Raw genomic sequence first — 25,175 nt, 5'->3', positions numbered from 1 at the left:
TACTAAAAGAATAGAAGAGAACGTTTCATCAGAAGGCTAGCTAAGTTAAGAATAGAAAGGAAAACAATGATAACAAAGGCAGCTGCCTCAGACTCTCTGTCCGAGCCAGCTGACTGTGATTGGCCATTAATTATACACATCTAAGATGGGCCAATCAAAGATTTACTTGTTGCATTCTACAGCAGCAGATAATCATTGTTTACATTTTGTTCCTAAGGCTTCTCAGCTTCTCAGGAAGAAAAAATCCTAAAAAAAAGATTTTCATGGCAAGATGTCTGCGACAGGTGAGGAGAACAAGCCCAGCACAGGGATGCTCTGGGTGATCCCAGATAGATCCAGCCCCCATGAGAAGAACAAGAGACATTTGCCACTTCTGCCAAAGTTCTGTGCTAGCAGGGAATGGGGCAGGGCCATGAAATGTGCCCCGGTTTCCATTTTTGCTGGGAGGACAAGCCAGAGAAGTGGCAGCACCATGCAGAGGGAGAAAAGCTGTCCCTGAAGGCTCTGCACAATTCAGGGCTCAGCTTTGCTCCTGTGCTTCAGCTTTGCTGGTGTCTTCAGCTCCTCATTTTCCTGCACTGTTACCCCAGGGGATGGAGGGGCAGAGGCAGCCCCAAAGGCTGCTCAGCTCTCAAAGGTTACACATGACTGAGTGAAGGAAAAATCTTCTTCCTGTCGTGGTAGCTCGGAGTTCAGCTTGTACCATGGAGCCTGCACAGGGGTCACCTCCCAGCCAGGAATTCCTGCAGAGGTGGCAAAGGTCCCCAGAATGAGGAGCTGGAAGGAGCCTTGGCGTCGAGGTGGATGGAACCTTCTGGATCCAAACATCTCTGAACTGTCCTTTCATGCCTGCCGGAAATAAACACGCTGCCACTCTCAGCACTAAAGCCCCAATAGGCCACGAGCCTAAAAGAGAAAAACCAGGGGATCTTCCCATGCTCAGGAAGTCTTCAGGACTTGCTTTCATTCCCAGAGGGGGTGGCCAGAGGAGCTGGGGGCTCTGGCTGTTCCACTGAGCATTCCCCAGGATGGCCAATTCCTCTCTCCCTGTTTGGCCACCGTGCTGCAGAGCTGCAGGAGCTGTCCCAGGGTGTGAGCAGTGCCTGGCACACACCCAGCTCCCTCCCGTGGCTTTTACAGCTGCAGGTTCTGCTCTGCAGCCCCACAGACACCACACAGTGCTGGACTCGTGTCTGCTCTGGGGGCACCACTTGGGGAAGGCTGCTGAGCTCAGCTCTCCTGGATTTATTACGTGGTCAGGCTCATAAAACAGGCTGTAAACTCAGGGGCCTGAATTCAGGCCCCCCATTTGTCAGAAGGTGAAATCCATGCTGAGCTCAGGGTCTGACAGCCTGGAACAGCACAGTCAGCCCCGCTGGGCAGCCCTGCAGTGCTGAGTGGCCTTCCTCAGTCAAAATCCTCCTCATCATCACTCCTGGAAACCCTCTGGGGCTGCAGGCTGGCACTGAGGCCTTGCACAGGAATAATCCTCCAGGATAAGGAGTTTCCAAGCAGTGAGAGCAGCTGGGTACACTGAGACCTCAGGTGCAACCACAGGGAAGATTCAGCCCTGGGAATCATAATTTTGCCATGAAATACCCTCATTTCAGGCTGGTGGCACTGCAGTTTGTGTCACTGTGGTCTGAGCTTCTGTGTCTGTGCCAGGGCCCACTCAGAGCTGGCACACATCATGCTGTGCTCCTGGCACCCGCAGCCTTCAGGGCCCTCAGAAATCAGGCTTGGGAGCTTTCAGGTCTTATCTACAATATATTCTAGCTTAAATGAGACTTGATTTAGCTTTAATAATTTTGCCAAAAGTTATTTAAGGAACTTTTGCTGTGCCTGCAGCTTTCTCCAGGGTCAGATGCCTCACACAGCTTGTCTGAGTTGTGATGGCACCCAGGTGACTGTTGTTTATCTTGTTGGTTTGGGGTTATCTTATTTATATTACTCCCAACTCCTCTTAGCTCCACTTTTGCTTAGCTCTGTGCAATTGCACGACTTTCCCCTCCATTAAGAAATCCCGTAGTACAGAGAGAAGTTCAAACAAACCTAAATAATCACAGCACAACAAACATACAGCCCAGCAGGAGAGGGGAGAGTGCCATCCAACAGCAGGCATTGACTAGGAATTTACTAAAATAACCCTGAATGAACCCAAAATTGAAGAGGGATCGCTCCCGCTGTGCTTTTCCAGGGAGCTCCTTTGGGAACCTTGCTGTGATGCCATGAGGAAGGCTGAGCATTAACACAGGGAAAGGGGTGGGGATGTGGCACTGCTGTTTCCTTACCCTTTTCCACTCTGTGTCCCCAAAGCAGCAGAGATGTCACTGCCAGGAAAGCAGCTTGGTGGGGGACAGTTTGCAGTAGCCTTCACCCATGCCAGAGTTTAACAATTTTCATTTCTTTGTATCTAAAATCAGGGGGAAAGGTGGCCAAACCCATCAGTTTGGGGAAAGAACACCCACACCCACCCAAGCAGATGGGTCTGTTTTTGGTTTATAATTAAACTCACCCTCCTGGCAGGGAGGGAGAGCCCGTTTACAGCAGGGGAGGGAGCAGGAGATCCTCTCCAGGCTGTTTTCCAGCAAGGGGGAGCTCATTCCTGCTGAGGGGAGCAGGATGGCAAAGCTGTGAGCAACCAGAGAGGGATTTGCTGCCCTCTGGGCACGCTCCGTTATCCGACAGCTGGAACGGCCTCATTTCAAACATGGGCAGCTTTTTGTCCCAAATCGCTGTGGCCGTGGTGCCATCTGTCCCTCTGAGCAGGGCCCTGGGGATGTCCCTGCTGTCCCTCAGTGGGGACAGCCCTGAAGGAGCCAGGAATATTCCCAGAGCCCACATTTCACCAGGACAGTGAGAAAACCATCACTGGGGCACTGCAAGAGCTGTGCTGGCCTCTGGGAATGGGGCACAGCCAGAGGGGCTGCAGAGCCTGCAAAGTGCTGCCAGTGGGCATGGGCGGGCAGCAGAATGGCAGGGAAAGGGCAAAACGGGAACAGGGAGAAGGGAAAAAGGAAAGGGAAAGGGGGAAAAGGAGAAGGGAGAAGGAAGATGAAAAAAGGGAAAAAGAAAAGAGAAAAGGGAAAGGGAGAAGGGGAAAGGAAGATGGAAAAAGGGAAAAGGGAGAAGGGAAAAGGAAGATGGAAAAAGGGAAAGGGAGAAGGGAAAAGGGAGATGGAAAAAGGGAAAAAGAAAAGGGAAAAGGGAGAAGGGAAAAGGAAGATGGAAAAGGGAAAAGGGAAAGGGAGAAGGGAAAAGGAAGATGGGAAAAGGGGAAAGGGAGAAGGGAAAAGGAAGATGGAAAAGGGGAAAAGGGAAAGGGAAAAGGGAGAACGGAAAAGGAAGATGGGAAAAGGGAAAAAGAAAAGCAAAAAGAGAAAAGGAAAAATGGAGAAGGGAAAAATAAAAGGCATAGTAAAATAAACCAATATTCAGTTAAATTCTATTAAATTAAAGGCCCTTCTATTAAATTAAAGGCCCGGCAAGGCCTGCTGAGCTGCTCAGCGTCTGTGTGCCCCAGTCCCTACCGAAGGCACGGCTGAGGGATTGCTCCCTGTGGGATGTGGCCCCGTGGGAGCCCCTGCTCAGCCCCCCCAGCCTGGCTTTGTAGGGGCTGGGGCTTTGCAGCCACAGCTACAGAGCTGTGCTGCTGCCAGGGCACTGCAGGCAGGGATGGGCTTTGGGAAGGGAGCCTGGAGCACGCAGGACACGCCAGCCTGGTCCCTGCTGGGTGACACTGCCGTGCTCTAGGGAGCAGCACTCAAATATTGTACCCTAAGGGCCAAAAATTCCTGAAGGAGAGCAAGAAAATCAGATTTCCCTCCTGGCTACAAAGGCCCAGCCACTGATTCCCCTTCCCAAGACTGACTTGGAAACCCAAGGGGACAAGACTGCCTTTGGCAAGAGACTGCCTGGAACGTGAGGAAGGCTTTTCTCTGGATTTTCAACATGTTTTTTTAATTCTAAGCAAAACATCCAGAGTCTCCTACCTCATGAGCCTTGCTCCACTGCCTTGACTTTTAAATCAAATATTTCTCCTGGAGAATGCACTTGGCTTAAAACAACTGAACTACTGAGATGCTCAAGTGTCCTTCTGCTTCTGGATGAGCGGTGCCCAGGGTGCCCCAAATCCCTGGCACTGACTGTAGTGGTGAGACAGGAAAATGCATCCCACATCGTCATCCCCACAGCTTCCCATCCCCTCTGCATCCATCCCCACAGCTCCCCATCCCTCTGCATCCATCCCCACAGCTCCCCATCCCTCTGCATCCATCCCCTGTGCATCCATCCCCACAGCTCCCCATCCCCACAGCTGCCCATCCCTCTGCATCCCTCCCCACAGCTCCCGGTGCCTTTTCCCAGCCGGGAGGGGCTGGGGCTGGGGCAGAGCATCCCTCGGCAATCACAGCCAGCAGATAAAGCCTCATTTGCAACATTGCCTCAAATTGACAACTACGTGTGAAACAAGATAACAGCTTGTACTAATGAAGGTGTGATTTATAAACTGAGGTGCTGCAAGGGTGGCAGAAGGGCCCGAGAGAGGCAGGCGAGGGCTCCAGATCCCCCCAGAGCTGTCCCAGCGCGGCTCAGCCCGCCCGGCCCCGGCACCGCCGCTGCTCCTGCTCTGAATTGGCTGTCACTGATCCGTTTTAGACAACCTCTGAATTTCTAATGAGGTGATTAGCTGCAGAAAGGATTTCCTTGCAGAACACTTCATTGCTGTTTTGCTCACTGTCAGGCATCAGAATCAGGACCCACACTTGCATATTAATAGCAGCATTAGGTGCTAGCGCAGCTGCTTTATCAGGGATGTTATCACTCCCCTGAAATAATTGACGTGGAAAAGCCCCATGGTTTTATTTTGCATGAAATAAAACGTTCCAATTCCCCAGGTTTTGTTTTCAAAACCTGAAGCGTTTTTATAATTTCTGGAATGCAGAATAACAACAGAACAATTTCCCTTAAATCAAAAGCTGGATCTCTTCCAAGTCATTTAACTTCCAAAAGTTTGAATTCCTTAAAAAAAAAATTAAAAATAAAAGCGATTCAGTCTGAGCACTTCTAATGAGAATATCACAATTATACTTAGATTGCCACACGGGATTTCTCCTTACAGCAGCTTGATTCATGGGGGAAATTAACTTGTTTAAAAGTAACAGTTTTTAATAGAAATGTTCTGCTGACTTTTCTCCTTGTATTCGAGCTGGAATCTGCTTTGGCACGCCAGGTCCCGAGGCTGGGATGAGCTCCCTGCTCCACGCCTGCATCATTCCAGCAAGTGGATCCTGCCCACAGCCTGTTGCAGCCACACAACTCATACCAACAAGGCCACTCTGACTGTTAAAAGAAAAAAACTCAAACAGAAAAACTACTTAAAGTCTTGAAAACTTCCAAAGTCAGCACTTGAAGAAATATGAAATGCAGTGAATTAATGAGAAAGAGAGAATGAATCATTAAAATTGCATCACCACGGTGTGTTCCTGATCGCATCTCCTGTAATGTTCTCACAGTCTGAACAATTGATTAAGAAAAACACCACTGCACACTAAAAATTGGAAACGGTTAAGAAGAAACAGGATTAGCCAAGTCTTACAGGAAAGGTCAATTATTTCTCCCAATTTATTGCTAACCTGACATCTGTAAACAAATCACTGGGGGAACTCCCCGAAGACTACACCGTGTCCAACAAGACATCCTAATTAATGAGGATGCTCCATGCAAACACAAACACAGGGAGAGAGAGAAAATCTAAACCCAGCCCTGAAAAGATGCAGTGGAAATGTTTGGCCCAGAGGTTGTGGGAAATCAGTAAAGGGAAAGAAGGTTCAGGAGAGTGGGAATTTGCCGTGGATTAAAGGCGAATAATCTTTGCATTTATCAGAGCTAAGATGGTGAAATGAATTCAATTACTTTAGAGAGGGCTTAGTGAGACTGGCTTAAAAATAAGAGAGAATTGGCTTAAAAATGATCGAGGGCTGTGATCAGCTCTCGTGCTCCACGGTGGCAGAGGCTGAGCCAGGATTTTCCATGGAGCCAGCCAGAGCCTTGCTGACCTTCACTGCCTCTGGAGGCCAAGCCATCGAGCTTGGAGAGCTCTCCAAGGAAGTCTCTGATCCCGCTGGAGCTCCAGCCAAGCTCCCAGACCCAAAGGTTGGGATTTTCTCCTCCCTGGCTGCCAGTTTGCAGCCAGGCACCTTGGTGGCATCCCTTGCACCGGGCACGGTGCCTCCCCCAGAGCCCTCGGTGAGCAAAGCTGGATGGAGACAGCTCATATTAAAGATTCCTCTTCATCAGCATCCCAATGATTAAATATGTATAGAGGCATCTGAGATCCAATTTATTTCTTTTGTGTTGTAAATTCCTTTTCTCGTCAGCTTTTTTTTTTTTTTTTTTTTTTTGAGCTGCTTATAATTAAGACCTTCAGACAGAGCTCAGCAGGGCTGGAAAGCAGCCATGCTCCTGTGTTATCCCACCCGTTGCAAGTGCATTCCCCTCTCTTACTCAACCAAAAGATTCTTCTTTATTCAGCCCGGTAATGACTTGATTTTCTTCTTTCTTAATGAACACAGTGACACTGCATTGAGTCACTCATGTACAACTTGGTGTTTTTTCCCTCCCTTTGGAGAGCTTTCAAAATATTTATAAATTTTAAAAGGAGCAGAGAAGAAAGAAAATAAAGTTGCATTGTGTTTATCTGGCTGGTGCTGCCCCTTCTCTCTGTCATCTGCAGAAACTGCAATTGATCCCATTGTCCGGGCTGCCATGGGGCTGCCAGAGGGGTGGCAGTGTCCCCTGTCCCTCTGCTCATCCCTCCTGCTAACCAGCACTTCCAGGGACAGGCAGGGCTTTATGAGGTGCAGGTAAGGACTGTCAGACCCAGGTAAGGGCTGCCAGACACAGGTGAGGGCTGTCAGACACAGGTAAGAGCTGTCAGACACAGGTAAGGACTGTCAGACACAGGTGAGAACTGTCTGACCCAGGTAAGGACTGTCAGACACAGGTGATGGCTGTCAGACCCAGGTGAGGGCTGCCAGACACAGGTGAGGACTGTCAGAGCCCAGTAAGGAGTGTCAGAGCCAGGTAAGGACTGTCAGACTCAGTGCCTGTCAGGAGGAGATTCCACAGGAAGCATTTGGAGGAGAAGGAATTCCCTGCAGGTGCAGAGCAGATGTACCAGGAACTGCTGCAGGGTTCAGGGAGGGAGCAGCCTGTGGCTGAACCGAGCTCCGTGGCTGTGGATGGACTGGATGGACCTTCAGGTCTGATCCAGCTCTTCCCTCATGCCATGGGGGACCTGGAGCAAACCTGAACCCTCAGCCCCCAGGTGGAAAGCCCAGAGCTCCAGCAGGGCTGTGGCACTGGGGCAGGTGCCCCTCACATCAGTGGGGCCCCAGCACGGTGCCAGCCTGGCTTCCCCTCTCTGCTCACACCCACGACAGGCACTGAGGGGCTGCTCCCATTCCCTGTGCCCCGCACTGGGAGGGCAGGGGCACCCTGACACAGCCCATGGATCCGGCACACCAGGGCACTCCAAAGCCCAGCATCCTCCTCCCCTGGGTGCCGGGGGTGTCCCAGGGCCCTTGGCTCCCACCCAGCGTGGGCTCCAGCTCCCCCCGTGCCAACCCCTGCAGGATCTGCCCGCAGAGGCAGCGCTGCCTCCCCCGGCCCTGCAGCGAGGAGTGACTCCCTCCAGATGGCTGTAAAGGTTAACAAGGAATTTATTCGGAGTTACACACAAATCAGATTGTCTTTTTTATTTTTTTTTTCCTCCAAGAGGGAACAAAACCAACCACAATTTCAAGCCCACACAGGCAGTGCAGCCTTCCAAGGTGGTTCAGTTGCCATAGACGACCGCAGGCAGCCGCGCTGTCACACCGAGCCCGTGGGGATGCTGTGAGTCAGGACTGGGGGTGAGCCACGCTGCCATCCCTCCCCCTGGCACCCGGTGAGCTGTCAGAGCTGGGGGTGAGCCTCCCATCCATCCCCCTGGCACCCGGTGAGCTGTCAGGGCTGGGGTGAGCCACCCCTCCATCCATCCATCCATCCATCCATCCATCCATCCATCCATCCATCCATCCATCCCCCTGGCACCCGCTGAGCTGTCAGGGCTGGGGTGAGCCACACTGGCACCCAAGCCAGCCCCATCCTCATCCCCTCCTGGGATGAGCCCAGGTGCCCTCCCACAGCATTTTGGGACAGTGGTGTTTGCCCCATGTTTGTCCCGTGGGTGGTGGAGATGGGTGGCCCAGGTGGCATCTGATGGGGCAGCTCCTCCCCAGGGTGCTGAGAAATGGTGGAGCTGGAGATTTAGGGCAGAATCTGAAATCTGGTGGTGGTTTCACCATCCATCATGAAGACTCAGCTTGCAGCTTCTCTGTCCCTGTTGCTGTACTCCATCTTCCTCCAGTCCCCACAGGGAATCATCATCCTACCTACAAAACCTTGCCATGGCCAGTCAAGGAGCTTCTTGGGGTGGCCTCACCACCCCACTGGCCAACGGCTTATCCATAACTTCTGGGGACCAGAACCCCCAAACTCATTGGATTTGATCTGCAAATAACCCCCACATCCCTGGGCTCTGAGCGGAAAGGGATTTTTTGTTGCCCTTCAAGGCTGACTGGCAGAGCCTAGGGTCCGTGGTGCTGCAGAAGACCCGGGTGGAAACTGCTGTGGATTTGGGAAAAAGGGAAATGTTTGTGTGTGAAAACTCCAGGAGAAACTCCCATGTGCTGTGAGAACCACCTGGATCCATAATGCCAGGACGTGGCCCCAGCAAAGACACTGGGAAGCCCCAGGGTGTGGATGGACAGATGACCAGCAAGGAGCAGCAGGTGCAGCAGCAGCAGATCTCTCTGGGGAATGGTGCTACAGCAGCTCTTGGGCTTTCCTGACACTGACAGACCATCTGCACTCCAGGCAGAGACATCCCAGGTCCCCCAGGGCTGGGACATCAATTGTAGATGTGGATGGAGTTGTTTTACCAGCCTGGTAAACTTCCCCAACATCTTTAATAAAATAAGTTTTTGGAAGTTTCAGGTAGAATTGGTGTCAGCTATGGAAAGGTCACTGTGGATATCAACAGCCACAAAGAAAATGTTACACTCAAATGAGCCAACGCTGTCACAAATCACAGCAGATCCCCTCTGCTCCACTCAGGTGAGACCCCCCTGCAGGGCTGCCTCCAGCTCTGGGGTGCCCAAAACCAGAAGGACCTGGAGCTGCTGGAGAGAGTCCAGAGAGACCATGGAGCTGCTCAAGGGCTGGAGCCCCTCTGAGCCAGGCTGGGAGAGCTGGGGGTGCCTGGGGAAGGGAAGGCTCCAGGGAGAGTTCAGAGCCCCTTGCAGGGCCCAAAGGGGCTCCAGGAGAGCTGGAGAGGGTCTGGGGCAGGACACAGGGAATGGCTTCCCACTGGGATGGATGGGATTTTGGGAAGGAATTGTTCGCTGTGAGGGTGGGCAGGCCCTGGCACAGGGTGCCCAGAGCAGCTGTGGCTGCCCCTGGATCCCTGGCAGTGCCCAAGGCCAGGTTGGACACTGGGACAGTGGGAGGTGTCCCTGCCATGGCAGGGGTGGGTGGTGCTCAAGGTCCCTTCCATGCCAACCCATTTTGTGATGCAGGGTGATGGGAGGCTGGCAGGTGTCAGTCACTGCAGTCCCAGCAGATGCAGCACCAAGGGTGGCTCAGAGGTGCAGAACTTCCCCATTTTTAGCCCGGGTTGCTCTGCAGGCCTGGCTAAGGTGGCTGGGACATGGAGCAGTGCCCTTGTCCCTTTACACACACAAAACATGGAGAGCACAGATAGACTGTGCCTTGGGGAGAGGAAGATGAAGAACACTTCTTCCTCTCCTCCCAAAGAAAAGTTGATATATCACCAGCTTCCCAGGGATTCCCCTGGGCTTATGGGTGAGATAAAGGGAAATGGAGAGGTTTGATTCTGGTTTGCAGAAGGAAAACGTCCTCCAGCTCTGTGGGGGCTCGAGGCATCATCTGACATTTTAAGAGAAGTACTCCTGGTCAGATTGAATTCTGCCATTCTTGCTGCACAGCCTCACTGGTCACATAAAGCAATCCAGAGCTACTTGGATGGAATGTGCCTCTCCAGCCCTCCCTTTTAGGTGCCAAAATAGGAAACAAATGGATCCATCCCTCCCTGGACACAGCTGCTCTGCACTGTAAACCATGCGAGTCCAAGGCAGACCCTCAAAACAACCAGTTTACGTTCACCTGGAAATTTCTAAAGCTGTTTAACAGCATCTGGACCCCATGTTTTCCATGGCTGAGCAGGGAAAAGCAGGAGGAGGAGCTGCAGTTAGCTATTATCAATAATAGGAACGAGCACACCACGTGCCACATTAGGAATGTGCCTACAAAATGTGTTCCTGGGCTGCACATTCACAACATGTGTGGCTTCTTTTTTAGCATCAATGTGCAGCAGAATCCAAAATCTGTGTGGTTTCTTCCCCTCAAGCCTGTCCTGTTACCCAAATTGCTTTGGCTTCAAACATTGGTTCCCTTGGGCGTCTGTTATTCGCAGCCTTCCCGGTGCCAACTGAACAGCTTCCAGCAGCTCTGATGTCTCTCTTTTTATTTTATTTTTTTAATACTGTGAATCACTTTATTCCATCCACCTTCTGGAGCAATTCCCTGGAGAGTACCAATTCTGACGAGCATCTGCTGGAGCAGGAAAGCCATGGCCATCCCTCCACTGGAATTTTTCACTCTTTACGGTCATTAAAGGCTCTTCAATCCCATTTACTGATGAATCTTGGGGGTAATGCATCAAAACAAGTCGTCCCTGCAGATATCTGTCACTTGGGTTGCCTGGAGCCTGTCCCCGCTGCTCCCAAATGCTGATGCCCATCAGGACCATGGGCAGCCACATGGGTTCTTCCGTCCCTTTCCATGGGTCACAGTTTTTCTGTTGGTCCACAGGTTTCCCCAGAATTTCTCCTAGGCCCTATATGGAGGCTCCCTGGGAGAGGAAGGGAGGGGAGAGTGAAATGAGAGCTTTTTGTTAATGTTTCCATATTATTTAGGATATTAAGGACAAGGAGTGACCGTGAGGAATTGCAGAAGGACCTTGAAGTGATGACTGGCCAAGAAAGTGTCAGGAGAAATGCGGTGTGGATAAATAGTGGTGCACGTGGGAGAAGCCATCCCCAACTTCAGAAATAAAATGATGGGCTCTGAGCTGACTATTAACTCTCAGGAACAAGATCTTAGGGTTATAATAGATAGTTCTCCGAAAACATCAGCTATTGCTCAGCAGAGATAAAAGAAAAAAACGCATCTTGAGTGTTAGGGATTACTCAGAGAAGAACAGAGCAAAACAGCCCCAATCACGCTGCCACTGGATGAATTCCCCGTGCTCCCACACAGCGAGCGCTGCACAGGTGGAAAGGGATGTAGTAAAGCTGGGAAGGCGTCAAAGAAAGGTGGGAAGGATGATTAAACACGCTGACTGCATTGAGGAGAGGCAGAGAGGGTGCAGGTGGGGAGCTCAAAGGCTTCCGCCCGTGTGATGAGCCTTTCCCTCCCACTGGGAGACAGCAGCGACCTCAGCTCAGCTCCTGGCGCAGCAGCTCCTCGGCAGAGGGTGATCCAAACCCACACAGGTGTTCCCCTGGGTTTGGGGTTGTGTTTCTGCCACCCCCTCCTCTTGCCGGGAACCGATGGCCACCAGGCCTGGCACTGCTGGGTCCCCCATGCTGGGCAGGCAGCGTGGGCACTGGGGAAGAGGAACTGGAGCAGTTTGGCAAAAAGCAGGCAATGGATGCCAAAATAAAATTTTAAAAAAAGGGGAGAAAGATCTAGCTTCACCTTCTGTTCTTGTGATTCTTCTGTGCAAGCAAATCTGGTGGGAGGAGGAAAGGGAAAAAAGGCAGAAATCCAGCCCAGTGATGGAGGCAGGAATGTGGCACTGGAAGGAAAAAAAAAAACCCAAAATACTTTGGGGCTAAAGCCATCATCCCCATTAGAAATGCCCAAGTCCAAAACTCTCCTCCAGCCCTGACTCTTGGGTCTAACAGACACTGGGGGAATATTTATCTTTCTGGAGGGGGAGGATGAGACCCAACACCAAACAGCTCCTGGCATTTGGGATGGGGCAGCAGGGGGCTGAGAGGAGAGGGAGAGAAAGAGAGAAGGATGAGAGAGAGGGAACATTTGTGCAAAGAAGCACTAAGGAGGACAAAACCCCCCTGAGGCCACACCTGGGGCATTGTTCCCTGCCAGGTGTCACAGCCCTGGAGCAGCACCTGCATTGCCACTGCTGGTGCCAGCACCCTGAATTATCAGGGAACACAGGTTCCTGTTGTCAGGGGAGGAACAGGACTGAGCATGAACATGTGTATGAGGGGACAGCTGAAAGCAGAGTTTTTGCAGGATTGGGCTTATCTGCTGCTGGCAGGTTGGAGCTGCCCTAAGGAAGGACTGGGATTGCCAGGGAGCAGGAACTGGAACCCTCCAAGGAGCCCCCCCTTCTGCTGAGCATGACACAAGGAACGAGAGACTCCTTGCCTTGACTTGTGCACAGCTAGAGAAAGCAGGCATTGGAGAGAAAAACAGAGGTGCAGGAATGAGAGCCATGCCCCAGAACACCCTTCTGATGGACAGTCCCAGCTGGGCACTCTGCTGTTCCCTTTGGATAAAGCATCCCCAGGGTCCTCCTTTCCAAGCTCAGGCAGTCCCAGGGTCCCTGTGCCAGGGACAGAGGAGTCCTGTGGAGCACTGGTGCCATTCCCAGCTCTGAAGGGCAGGGTAGAACACACATCTCCCCTTGGTGTGCAGGGGCAGCCAGGGATATTTATTGCTGGGGCACTATCTGCTCCCAGCACGGAGCCCACGCACTCACGGGGCTGTGGGACAAGGGCTGATTGCTCTGCCCTTCACAGGGGCATCTTCATCCATTCCCATTATTCCTTCCTCAGATCCCTTCTGGAATCCCCTGGCTGCTGAGGAGGAATCACAGCTAACAAGAAATTACGGCGAAGTCACTTTGTCCACCTCTAAATTATTAATTTTCATCAGGTGAGGGAATAATAGAGTCCTCTGCTCAGAAGCCTTGGTCCATCAGACAGAGTGCCCTTATAGATGCAGGGACTTGATTCACCTTCCTTGGAGAAATTTCTAGTATTTCACCATATTCTGGAGCAGGGCAGAAATTCCCACCCACTGCTGGCTCTGTGTAACTTCCTACCTAAACAAGTTCTGTGTGTGTGGAGTGAATTACCTCCCCTCGCCTCCTCCTGCCAGAGTCCTGCTCTGGAGTGGAGGAAGGTGCTGTGGGAGAAGGTGCTCCTCACTGTGCACAGTGCTGTGAGTGTGCAGGGACATTTGCTGTGCTCCCCGTGTCCCCTCTGTGGCAGCAGTGCCCTGCAGGACTCGCGGGTGGCACCGAGGAGGAGCTGGGCTGGTGGAGCTGGGCTGCAGGGCTGCTGTGGGGATGGAGGCAGGCAGGGCCTGTGGGGCTGCAGCTCCCTCAGGGGGGTCAGCCGGAAACCCCAGGCTAAAATCAGGTGCTAAACCCACCCCAAGCCTGTGAAAAGCCCTCAGCCCAGAGCAGGCTGGGCTGTCAGGTCACCACTCCCAGCTCACTCACAGGATTTATGGCTTTAATCAGATCTGTGGGGTGAGCACGGGACGAGCAGCAGCTCTCTCTGGTTCATGTCTGGAGCATGGCAGGAGGGAGCAATCACAGCCCTGCTCAGTGTGAGGAGGATGAAGGAAAATCCAGACATGCTTTTCCAACTGTGCTGCCCCAGGCTCACACTGACTGTCACACCACAGGCAGGGACCCAGGATTGTCCTCACTCCCTCTCCTTTGGCAAAATTCCTTTAATTACCAGGGTCCATTCACAGAACCATCTCATTTCACCCCTGTGTCTCTCCACACCCCCCCATTTTTTCCGTTTCTTGGGGCTTTCACAGGAATGAATATGGGATTAGGAGCGAGGCATTGTGAGCTGAACTGAACATGTTACTTAATGAACTGTATGAAATATTAAACCATGCCTGATATGAAGCATGGTGAATTCTGTAAGAAAGAATATATTACACTTGGGGAGGACTGAAGATAATCAAATCTAATGAATGGATTTAGAATCAGGACACAGCAAGCTTAGAGGAGTTAAGTTTGGTTCATTGTGAGGCTGAATTGTGTGACGGCCGTGCAGGGCAGGTTCTGCCATCGCGTGTTTTCTCCTGTTGTGAATGACATTATTGTATTTTTCCATTTAACATAAATCTATTTTTCGGAAGGCTGCTTCCACCCAAATGGCATCAGCAGATCCCATTAATCACGGTGCTCTCAATCACTCAGAATTATTTAGAACCTCTTTTGTACGTCTCTGGCACTTTCCCCATTTATGATTAATCTTAAACTAAACCAACTAAATAAATAAAACTGCAAGGATCCAAAGAGCATCCCTGTGAAGATTTTATTTAAGCAAGACACGTTGACAGCTTCGGAGGTTGGGAAGTTTCTGCTCCTGGAAGTTTCAGGAGGAGGAAAGAAGGTTTTTAGTCCAAAGAGGAGGCTGAGCTTGGAAAGGAGCTGAATCCCTGATCTCAGTGGGACTTCTATATTTTGGGATTGACCCCCTTGGTCCCAGCCCATTCCATTTGGTCCTGAGCCTCTTCTACGCCTACAGGAGACACCTGATGGGCCACCCCTGTGCTGTGGGGTGGCTTATGCCAAGGACGGGGCATGGAGTAGGGGCTACTTTTGGGCTCTGCTCTGGGTTTCCTCACCAGGGCTGGAAGCCAAACTGAGTCAACCTACTCAGGAAAAAAGAGACAACACTGCTGTTCTGGCATGTCTGTACCTCTCTGTTTCTCAAGTGACAATTGCTATGGCAATGCCACCTCCTGCCACCTGTGAGGAGCCAGCTATGCCCCAGCAGAGCCATATCTCCAGGTGTTTCTCCAGAAAAATCCAGGAAATCTCCAGCTGGACTCCTGGATGTGCAACAACACCGCTATTTCTGCAGCCAGGGCAGTGATGGTGAAAGGTGAAGGAATTTACAGCTGGAATGGCTGTGCACCAGGCAGAGCCAAAATCCTACCTGGAACCTCCTGGCAGAGCCACACCTGGGGCTGGAGAGAGTTGGAAAGAGTCAATTCCCAGTGTCACAGCCAGGGCATGCTGCAGTGAGCCAGATGAACACGTACAGGTTGGAGAGTCATTCCCTGATGGAAACCCCAGGGTGTTTGATGAAGCATGCCAACAGCACATATCCATACTTTACCCCAATGCTGCATCTTTGTATTAGCTGGTGAGAATTTTTTGTTGCTGCTATCCACATCTTTATTTGGGGCTTACAAATATAATCCATGTGAGTCACAGCCACCAAGACTCTGAGTTTCCTGTCCCCCCAGCACGTTTCCCACCCCCTGCACAACTTGGGGATGCTGTGTGCTCCTGAAGGGCTGCCCAAGGAGCCAGCTCAGCCCTGGCAAACAGCAGATTAAACCATGTACTCACCAGGTCTGGGGAACCAGGGCTACAACAATGATCTGTTGTAGGGCAAACCCACAAGGGCTGCTTTAAACATGCAGCATGGGGTGATCTCTGAGCAAGGGCAGCTGCTCTGCCTCCTTTCCCAGGGTACAGCATCCCTCTGCGGCTCAGCTGGCTGTGGCTCTCACTAATAAACTAATTGATTCAGCTTGGCTGTCCAGAGGTCTGAGTAATTTCAATATTGAAGCTCAGCTGTAATTAATTCAGTCAATACAGTCAACACAATCACGGGTGAGCAGGGCCAGTGGTGCTCGAGTCCCTCATCCGGGCAGAGCACAGAGAGGGAGACACTGCACAGCTCCAAGGTGGAGAAAATACCCCAGAAAAGCTTGCCCATGACACAAGGAACCCCTATCTACAAAAATAGCATCCACAGGACCCCAAAGAACAGAGACACCCCTGCAGCCCACCATGAACAATGAGCACATGCTTTGTCTGAAGTGGTAATTTTAGAGTTTGGAGGCAAAATAATTTAAAATGTAGCAATTTAATCACCCTGAAATGGGGGAAAAAGGCAAGTGCCCTCGTGGGGATCTCACCCAGGCAGACCCTGATTGCCATGTTTTCTCCTGCCAGGTGCAGGGAATTGTCCCAGGAGCATGAGGCCACCCTGGGCATCCAGGAAGGCAGGGCAGGAGCTGAAGGAGTGCCTGCCATCTCTGGAATACAGCTCCTGAGCCAGGAGATGGATTTCCTGGAGCCTGGTGAAGCCCTGGGTGCTGGGTCTGTGGAACACCAGCATCACATCTTGGAGAGCTCAGCACAGGGAGGAGGAAGGACTTTGGCTGGGAGACACGAAGGCAGCTCATAAATAGTGGAGGGCACTGTTATTACTTTTTATCTCACAGAGTCAGAGCAGCTTATGAAAGCCAGGCTGGTGCAGAATGCTAATGGGGCAGCCCTGGCAGGATGGAGTTATGGTTCCAGCCCCACATGAGAGTGAACCTCCCTCCCCTGGTGTGCAGAGCTGTCTCTACAGCGACTCTGCTCCTGCCCAGAGCGTGCCTGCCCACTGGGTAGAGCCTCTTCCCAGCTCTTTCCCTGGATTTTGCTCCTCTGATAAATACCAAGGACAAGGCAGAGCCTCAAGGTGCTGGGGCAGGTGGCTGGGACTGAGTGTGACACGTGCTGAGCGAGAAGTGGCTTCTCCTGCCATGTGAAACCAGCATGGGAATGGCCAACAGCCACGGAATGGGAACCCCTCTGTGTGTTATCTCACCGTGGGGATTTATCTCTTTGTCTCAGAGGAGGGGCAGGGGTTTCTGGAGCCAAGGGTGGTGCCCATCACAGGAGGTGCTGGTGCCTTGCCCTACCCTGGGCTAACACATGCTGCACTGAGCCCTGTGCTGGGGTGCCAGCTCTGGGAATTGCCCAAAATCCCTGGCAAGGGCAATGCACTCCAATGAATAATGCTTATTTTCTTGCTTAGATGAAGAGGAGCAAATGCAGTAACAGAGGAAGTTCAACAGAGCAGCTGTGAGGAGGCATCAGGGAGGTTGGGAAGCATAAAAAAGCAAACAATCAGGTGTTTGGCATGAGAATGTTCCAAAGTTCCATGAAGCAAAGGTAAAACATCAAAACATCAAAGGCTGACTTGCAAAAACCTCCCTATCACTTTGACAGTCCCCTGCAAAGCTGTGGGTAGCAGCCCTCACTGTGCCTGGCACTGGAACAGCAGCGCCTTGGGGGTGTTTTGCTCAGTCTGGGCAGCAGAACAGCAGGAAAGGGCAGCAAATGAGTTCTGACTTGAGTGCTGCTGCTGTCCCCCAGCTCCCCACCCCCGTGCAGGATGGGGCCCTCAGCTCAGAGCCTTTCATCACACAGGCTGAGTTCAGATAATTCCCCAGATCTGCTTTTGACAAACCACTCTTCCAGTGTGCTATTTACAGAGGGTAGAAGGCACTATATTAGGAACCTGCAGAGAGAAAAATACTTTGTTTATCCGCACAGGAGGCACAGCTGATCCTCAGCAGCGTCACCATGGCCCTGTGCTGGCGCTGCCCGAGGTGACACTCCTGTCACTGCAGGCCCGGCCTGGCCCTGCACGCTCAGAGCCACAGCACCAGCTTTTCCATGGCAGCATCTCCCCAGTGGTGCAAAGTGGGGCTGTGGGTGGTGGTGGCAGGGACAAGGTCACACAGGGGTTGGCAGTGTCACCACTGGCACTCAGTGCCCCATACCCACAGCACGGTGCTGGCTCCTGCCTGTGACAGTCCCCTCCACACAGAGCCCTTCCCAGACCCCAGGGGTGTCCCAGGCTCCCGGCACTGATGCTCTCTGCTCTCTCCCCTGGGACACAGGCTAATTCCAGCTGCAGGGACACTTGTCTGTGAGCCCAGAGGGATGGCAGGGCTGCTGTGGAAGCACCATCACCCCCCAAGGGATTTCACCTCCTTCCTTTGTATGCACGGCACACACAAGTCAGCAGGGCTATTTTTCTAATTATTGGATTTTATTGGAAATCAATAAGCAAATAAGATGATTTTTTGGTCCTAATACCTCCATAGCTCTTCTTGCAGAGCCCAGGTATTACCAAGCCCACTCTGAGACTCTTCCAGCATGGTGATGGATAGTCCCTGCCTAACTGTGCTCAGGATGTTTGCTGGCACATGGGAGTGGATTAAGTAGTGAGGGGTTAACCCTGATGTGGAGATGAAGCCTGAGGTAATTATCCCCTGAGCTCTGCAGGAATTGGGGTGCTGGGTCCTCTACAAGCCCCTTTGCCTGCTCAGAAGGACTTGTGAACATCTCTCACTCTGAGAGCCGCCTCAATTGCCTCTTAATTTGAGCCCTGTCACCACAAGAGCTAAATGAAGAGTCATTTCTGTGAGAAGGAGTGCTGAGAGAGCCATGGGTCCTCAGGTGGCTCATTGGGGGGCCAGTGAGCTCTGCTGCATCCGTGGGCTGCAGCCCAGCACAGCCCAGCCCCTCTCAGCACAGCTGGGGACAGGAAACAGAGGGCAGGCCCCTCTCCTCAGGGAGATGTTTTTCTAAGTATTGGACCTACTGAAGATCAATAAGTGCACAGGGTAATTCTTCATCTTATTGTATCGGAGAACAATAACCGTACGTCAAATCTTCACAATTTGTCAGTGAAAAGAATAAAAAAAAATTACATACGTTAATGCTGCATGTTTTAAAACTCTAGCCTGTCTCTTTGCTGAAGCAGTAGAAGAAAACACTGAAATAGAAGTAATTAGGGAAGGAGGGAATCATGGGCAGCCTCAGCACAGCAAAACCCATGAGAAGGTGCTTGCCCTGCTGCTCCAGTCCTCTGGGGCTTGCTCCCACTCACCCTGGCTACCTAGGGAGTGCCAAGTCCTTGGATTGGGAACGCGATTTACAAAGAGACCTTGTGGAAAGGAAAAAACAAGAAGGAAAAAAAGGCTGGGCTGATTTAAAGAAACCTGGAGTGAATAAATTAGTGGGGGAGCGGAAACGAGGAGATGGAATTACACGGGAGCGTTACATAAAGGCAGCTGACGTCTGACTCCTGCAATTAATTCCAATTGGGCTGAGCCTGGGCTTTGGGGAGGAACAACTGGTGGGTGGTGGTGAAAGGCAGAATGAGCAGTGGTGCACTGAGCTGAGGGTGGTGCAGGGCTGTGCTCTTGCTAGGCCTGGCTTTAGTGAGCACTGAGCTGAGGGTGGAGCAGGGCTGTGCTCCTGCTAGGGTTGTGCTCCCTCCTAGGCCTGGCTTTAGTGAGCACTGAGCTGAGGGTGGTGCAGGGCTGTGCTCCCTCCTAGGCCTGGCTTTAGTGAGCACTGAGCTGAGGGTGGTGCAGGGCTGAGATCCCTGCTAGGCCTGGCTTTAGTGAGCACTGGAGCTGAGGGTGGTGCAGGGCTGAGATCCCTGCTAGGCCTGGCTTTAGTGAGCACTGGAGCTGAGGGTGGTGCAGGGCTGAGATCCCTGCTAGGCCTGGCTTTAGTGAGCACTGGAGCTGAGGGTGGTGCAGGCCTGGCTTTAGTGAGGAATGGTGCTGGGGCTCTGTAAGGATATACCAGGGGAGCTCCTCAGTGTTGGGGGGCTGGAAGGATAGAGAGAGGGGCATGGGCAGAGCAGAAACACGGAGAGGGAGAGGTGCATGCAGCTCTCTGTTGGGTCCTTGGCTCACAGGCAGCCTTTGTGCTGTTCCCCTGAAATCTGGAGGAGGCAGAGCCTGAGGGTGGCCTCAGGGTTTGACCTGGGGCTAGAAGGACCTCCTGGGTCACTGAGCCCATGCCCTGCTCTCAGGGGCATTGCCTGTGTCAGTGGCTCCTCCTGTGGAAAGGAGCCCAGCGAGCCATGGCTCTCCTGGCCAGGACTGTGCTCTCAGCCACCACCCCTGGGACAGATGACAGGGAGTGACCCTCAGCTGCAGCTCCTACAGCCTGGAAAGGGCTGTGGGAAAGGGGGATGAGGTCATTGCACAATGCAGTTCAGAGCAAGGGCATTGATAAATCCCCTTGTCACCTCTGAGCACCAACACCTGTGGTGGCCTCACTCCTCCTTAGCATGGAGGCTCTGGGAAGGGGCTCAGGGGCACAGCAGGGTCCTGCCATGAGCAGAAAAATTCCCTGGATCTCAGTTATCCAGGGATTCCCCTACTCCAACAGGTTTGCCATGGTGACTGCTTGTTCTACAGGCACTTGATCCACAGCCACAGGATGGCTCCCACTGAACCTGTCACTGCCACTCCTGCTCATTCCTGTTCCCAAAGTGTCCATTTCATCCCAATCTCCAGTCCTCCAGGTGCTCTGACCTTTGGGTGGCCTCTTCTCCCCAGGGCAGAACCATACCCAAAACCTGAGCTGGAGACAGAAACAGGCACGAGATGATTCTGAAACTGAGAAGTTTTGTGCAGGGACAGCTGAATTTGGGCTGAACTCAGAGCTCGTGAGCAGAGCCCCGTGGACTCCAGCAGCCCCTGGGCTGGTGCTCCAGCCCAGCTCTGAATTCAGGACAGCACTCCTGCCATTGGAGGAATCTTCTGCAGTCTTTGTGTTTGATAATCTGAGATCTGTGGGAGTCTCTACTTCATAATCCATATATCTTGTGACCCTCTGGAAGCCTGACAACTATTTCATGCTCGGATGGCTCCTTGCTCATCTTTGTCTGTGCAAGAGGAGCGTGTCCTGACTGGCACAGGAGTAGCTCATATTTCCATCACGTCCAGACAGTGATTAAATGTCTTCAGCCAAGCACAGGGCAACTTTAACTGGGTTTATTCTCTGGGGTCTGGGAGCGCTGGGAATGAGGCCAGAGGAAGATGCAGAAGACCCCAGGCCAGGCAGAAGCTGGAAAACAATGCTTAGAGATAGATCTGGCACCTCCAGCAAATCTCACCAGAGTCTGCTGGGAAGAATAGGCTGTGTGAAAATCAGGATTGTCCCAGGTGCCCCAGGGTCCTTATGGGTGGCCAGGCCAGAGCAAGAGGTCTTGGAGCCTCTTGCACCCCTCCTCAACCTGTGATGCCTCCTGGGGGGGTTAATCAGGATGGGGAGGGAAACTGAGGCATGGCTGGATCCATTTTCTTTGCTTAAGCTATTCCTGGTCTGACTGTGCAGTACAGAGCCCCCATGGCTCCACCCTGCTCCTGGCACTGGACCCTGGCAGAATTCCTGGTCCCACCATCCAGCAGCACCCTACCTGCAGCTCTCCAGGCTCACTGGGGCTTGGAGCAGTGCCCAGACAGGAGACAAGGCAGGTTTGGCTCTGCAGGTACAAAGCTCTGCACACAAATAAACCTACTAATAGAAAAATGGTACAAAGGGAGCCAGGCTCTCGGGGCCAGGCTGGGAGTGAGAGCAGTAAATTGGAGGATAAAGCAGTGGCTGCTGGTCAGCCTCCATTTCACCCTTTCAAGCTGCAGTAAAGAGGAAATGCTTTTTTTCCCAGATTTGTGCTATCATCACTAAACCCTGTGTATGTAGAGAGTGTATTTCATGTCCTCACGGGCTTTGCAGTCAATTGAATGCTTCTAAAGCTCTCCCTCCCTGCTTTCCTTGCTCTGGATGCTGAGGCAGTTCTTGCCTGGGATTGGGAGCCAGGCACGCCGCCACCAGGATGGGCATCCATGAGCAGGGACCAAAGGCTTGGGAATCAAGCATTTAAAGTGAAATTATGCCTCTGGGCCCCCTTTTACTCCTGATTTCCTGATGCTATCCCAGGTATTTGCCTTCAGGGAATGTTGGCACCCTGAGGCACTGGTATCAGAGGCACAGCCCGAGAGAGCAGCATTGCCCCAGGATGGTGGCATGGGGTGCAGAGAAACCTCAGCACATCACTTGGAAGCATACAGGAACGTTTTGGCTGTGCGTGGTGTTCTGCAAACACAGCAGTGAATCGGCAGTGCAGCACCAGCAGATGAAAATAATTCAGTATTTTCACAATTTTCAAGGCAGTCCCAGCTTAGCTGGTGGGGGATCTGTCAAAGGTCACAGGGAATCACAGCAACAGCCCAGCAGGAAAAATGCATTTTCCTACCCAGTGGCAATAGCCCAAGTCTGGATTTGTGGGCGTAGGCATGAACACACCCCACATTCTGCTGCCACAACCCCAGCCCTGTGGCTCAGCTCTGGATAGATTTACAAAGACAAAGGAAATCAAGGGAGAGGAATGCCAGGAATACACTCGTACAGGAATTAAAGTAAGGCCTGGCTCTTTCTCCAGCTTGCCAGCCCTGCTCTGAAATTCTCTTTATTTTGGTAGCTCAATTTTTTCCTTGCTCTCACAAGAACAGCGTGGTGAAGTTCACTCTGAGGTGCCCCCTGAGGGCTCCCACACTCTTGGGTGTCCACAAGCAGCTGGACTCTTCTTGTAGGGAGGTCTGGTGCTGTGGGAGATGGAGATGAGACTCCAAAGCACTCACTGATCCACCTTTCTCCATCCACCTCCTCCATCCAGACCTTCCCAGCCTCCATCCAGACCTTCCCAGCCTCTTTTCCATCCTCCACCCAGACCTTCCTGCTGTCCTCCCCAGCGGTCAGAGTTTGTCCAAGGACTTTGGTGTTGGCCATTGGCCTTGGAGGAGCTGTTTTCCCAGGAAAATGAAGCGTCACGTTGGCTCCATACATATGTCTGGTAGAACCATGAAATATTGCAGAAGATTGAGATTTATCAGTTCGGACAGATTGGCCTCTTTTGCTGGGCCTATAAAAGCTCTGAATGATGCCATCCATCACGGGCTGGACAGCAGCAGCTCTGACTGAGGACCAGGCAATTTTGCATCGCTGGGGCCAAGTGCCAATTCCTTAAGTAATCCCAGGTTTCATTACAGAGGCAGCCGGAGGAGGGCAAAGCTTTGAATTTTTTTTTAAAGTCAGCTGCAGGACACTTGCAAGTTACAATGGAATTGATGGTCGATGACTCGTTAAAATTAATTATAGCCATAATTAGGAATATTCAGGAAGAAAACCACAGGAAAATGATCCATGGAAGAATATTTTCGATAGTAATGTTTTAAAATGCAGCAAAAATTTGCAGCTGCTTTATTAATTTAAATAATAAGCCTTGTATTTTTTCTGCAAAGCTTCAGAGGGTTTCTAATGGAGGGGGCTGCTAGATGAGGCATTTCAGAGGAAATCAAATAACCTCATAAATAAATGAGTTTTCTTTTTTTCTGGGCTTAACTGTATTCATTACAATATTCATAGAATGTCACATTATGGGGGGAAAAGAGGCAGGAGGAGCCTCCAGGCTGCTCCTGCATCCTGAGGACAAACTTCTCCATGTAAGGAGCTGCCAGGTCCTCACCATGACCTCATCCTGCCTGTGCCTGCAGCAGGGCAGCTCCTGCAAAACCCTGCCCTCGGACACAGGGACACAGGGACACCCCCAGAGCCTCCACACCAAGAGGTACATGAATTTTAGCTGTAGCTGGGTTTTTCATCAGTGGATTTTCAACAGAAACAGCCCTGCTTTTCTATTCTGCACATTCCTCTACTCAACAGCCCAATTTCCTCCTGACAAAGAAATTCATTAGGAAACTTTCAAGTCGATCCCAACCATGGCAGCGAGTTGAAATTGCTCAAATCATCTCCAGAAAACCTTCTTACAATACATCCATCTCCGTCTACCTCTGCCTCCCCTGGTAACTGAGTCGAACTCATAATGACCCACGAGCCTCCTGCCTGTTTAGTCCAGCTCTGGCACTCTCCATACCTGTCACAGCAGAAATATATTCTCCCAAATTTATTTCCAGGCAGTATTTCTGTCCTCGAGTTGTTTCTCTCAGCCACTCTCTTTCATGTGGTAATTGTAGGAGACTGCAAAGCTGAAGAAACCTTTCCCCAATATTCCTGTTCCTGTGCAAAGCAGGCAGGTGGAGGAAAGGAGAGATTGGAGCAGAGCATGCACTGCTCTGGAGGGTCAGGTGATGTCCTGCAGGACGTGGAGAAGCAGATCCAGCACAGCCATGAGGATGAGGAGCTGGAGCTGGCCTTGCTCAGACTGAGCTCCCCAAAGGGCTGCGCTGTGGCTCATTAGCCAAAGAAAGGGCTAATTTTAGACTGGTGGCAATTAAAAAGCATTGTTTTATCTTCCTATGCTAAACCAGCCAGTCACCATCTTTGGGTAAACCTGCAGTTAAATGAGGGGTTGACGGGGAGTTATAATAAGGAAAGACAATGGCATCATTATTTTGGGATTTATCTTCCCGAGACAGGATTGTCCTCATTATTCAGGAGCAGTGTACCCAAAAGCCACTAATAAGGCTCCCTCCCAGCATGGAGATAAATCCCAAACCTTTTGGAGACTTTTGAATGTAAATGCTCTGTGGCATTCAAAGTGCCCTTTGATTCCAGCAGGCTCATCCCTCGTGGCAGTCCTGCTGGAGGCTAAATGGGCTTTGGGGTCTTCATGGGCAGGGAATGGGATTTGCTGGGACAAGGGGGCCTGGCTCCTACAGCACAGAGACATTTGGGTCAGCTCTGCAGGGGCTGCAAAGTCCCACCTGCACAGAACCCAGCCCCCAAACTGCCGTGGCCGTGGTGGCCACAGCTGGGATCAAACACCTGCAGGGACCCAGATCATCTCTGTGGGACACAGAGCTCTCAGCTTGATGCAGATCAAGGGAATTGGCAAACTGTTTTCTAAAATGCAGCAAGGATGGGATTGGAGAGCTTCAAGCAGGGCAGAGCAGTTTGTAGGGTGCTAAAGGGGCCGGTGTGCCCCGTGCCTGCAGTGAGCCTGGGGATATCAGCTCAGCTCCTCGGTGCTTTGTGGCACAATTAAATTGCATCCACCTAAAGAACCCCTTCCCTTCCACCATGCAGGAAACTCTGCTTCAAAAACACCTCAGACGCTTTCTTTTTTAATGCTACAAAATAACAGGGTGAATAGAATATCCATCCATGGGTGGGAGGGGGGCGTTGTTTCAATTGCTGTGCTCTCACCTTTAACATGCACAAATGAAGAGAAATTCCTGATAAAAACCGTAAGTGTTGGGATAGATTTGGAAAGGCAAATCAGCTCAGCAGCAAGATGAGGAAATGAATTTCTGGCTGCGCATTTCAAAGGGCTCAGGGTATAGGAGCAGCCTGGGGCTGGCTCTGGTGTCCCTGCCCCAAGAGCAGCCAGCTTTTCCATGGGTCAGTGAGACCGGGGTGTAACTCTGCAGAAAGGATGGGGTGCCCACTTCCCAACCTCCTGCTGCAAACCAAATTCCCTCAA

Source organism: Zonotrichia albicollis, chromosome 15 (genome assembly GCF_047830755.1).
Source record: "Zonotrichia albicollis isolate bZonAlb1 chromosome 15, bZonAlb1.hap1, whole genome shotgun sequence".
Classification (NCBI taxonomy): domain Eukaryota; kingdom Metazoa; phylum Chordata; class Aves; order Passeriformes; family Passerellidae; genus Zonotrichia; species Zonotrichia albicollis.
This window is presented reverse-complemented; position numbering follows the sequence as displayed.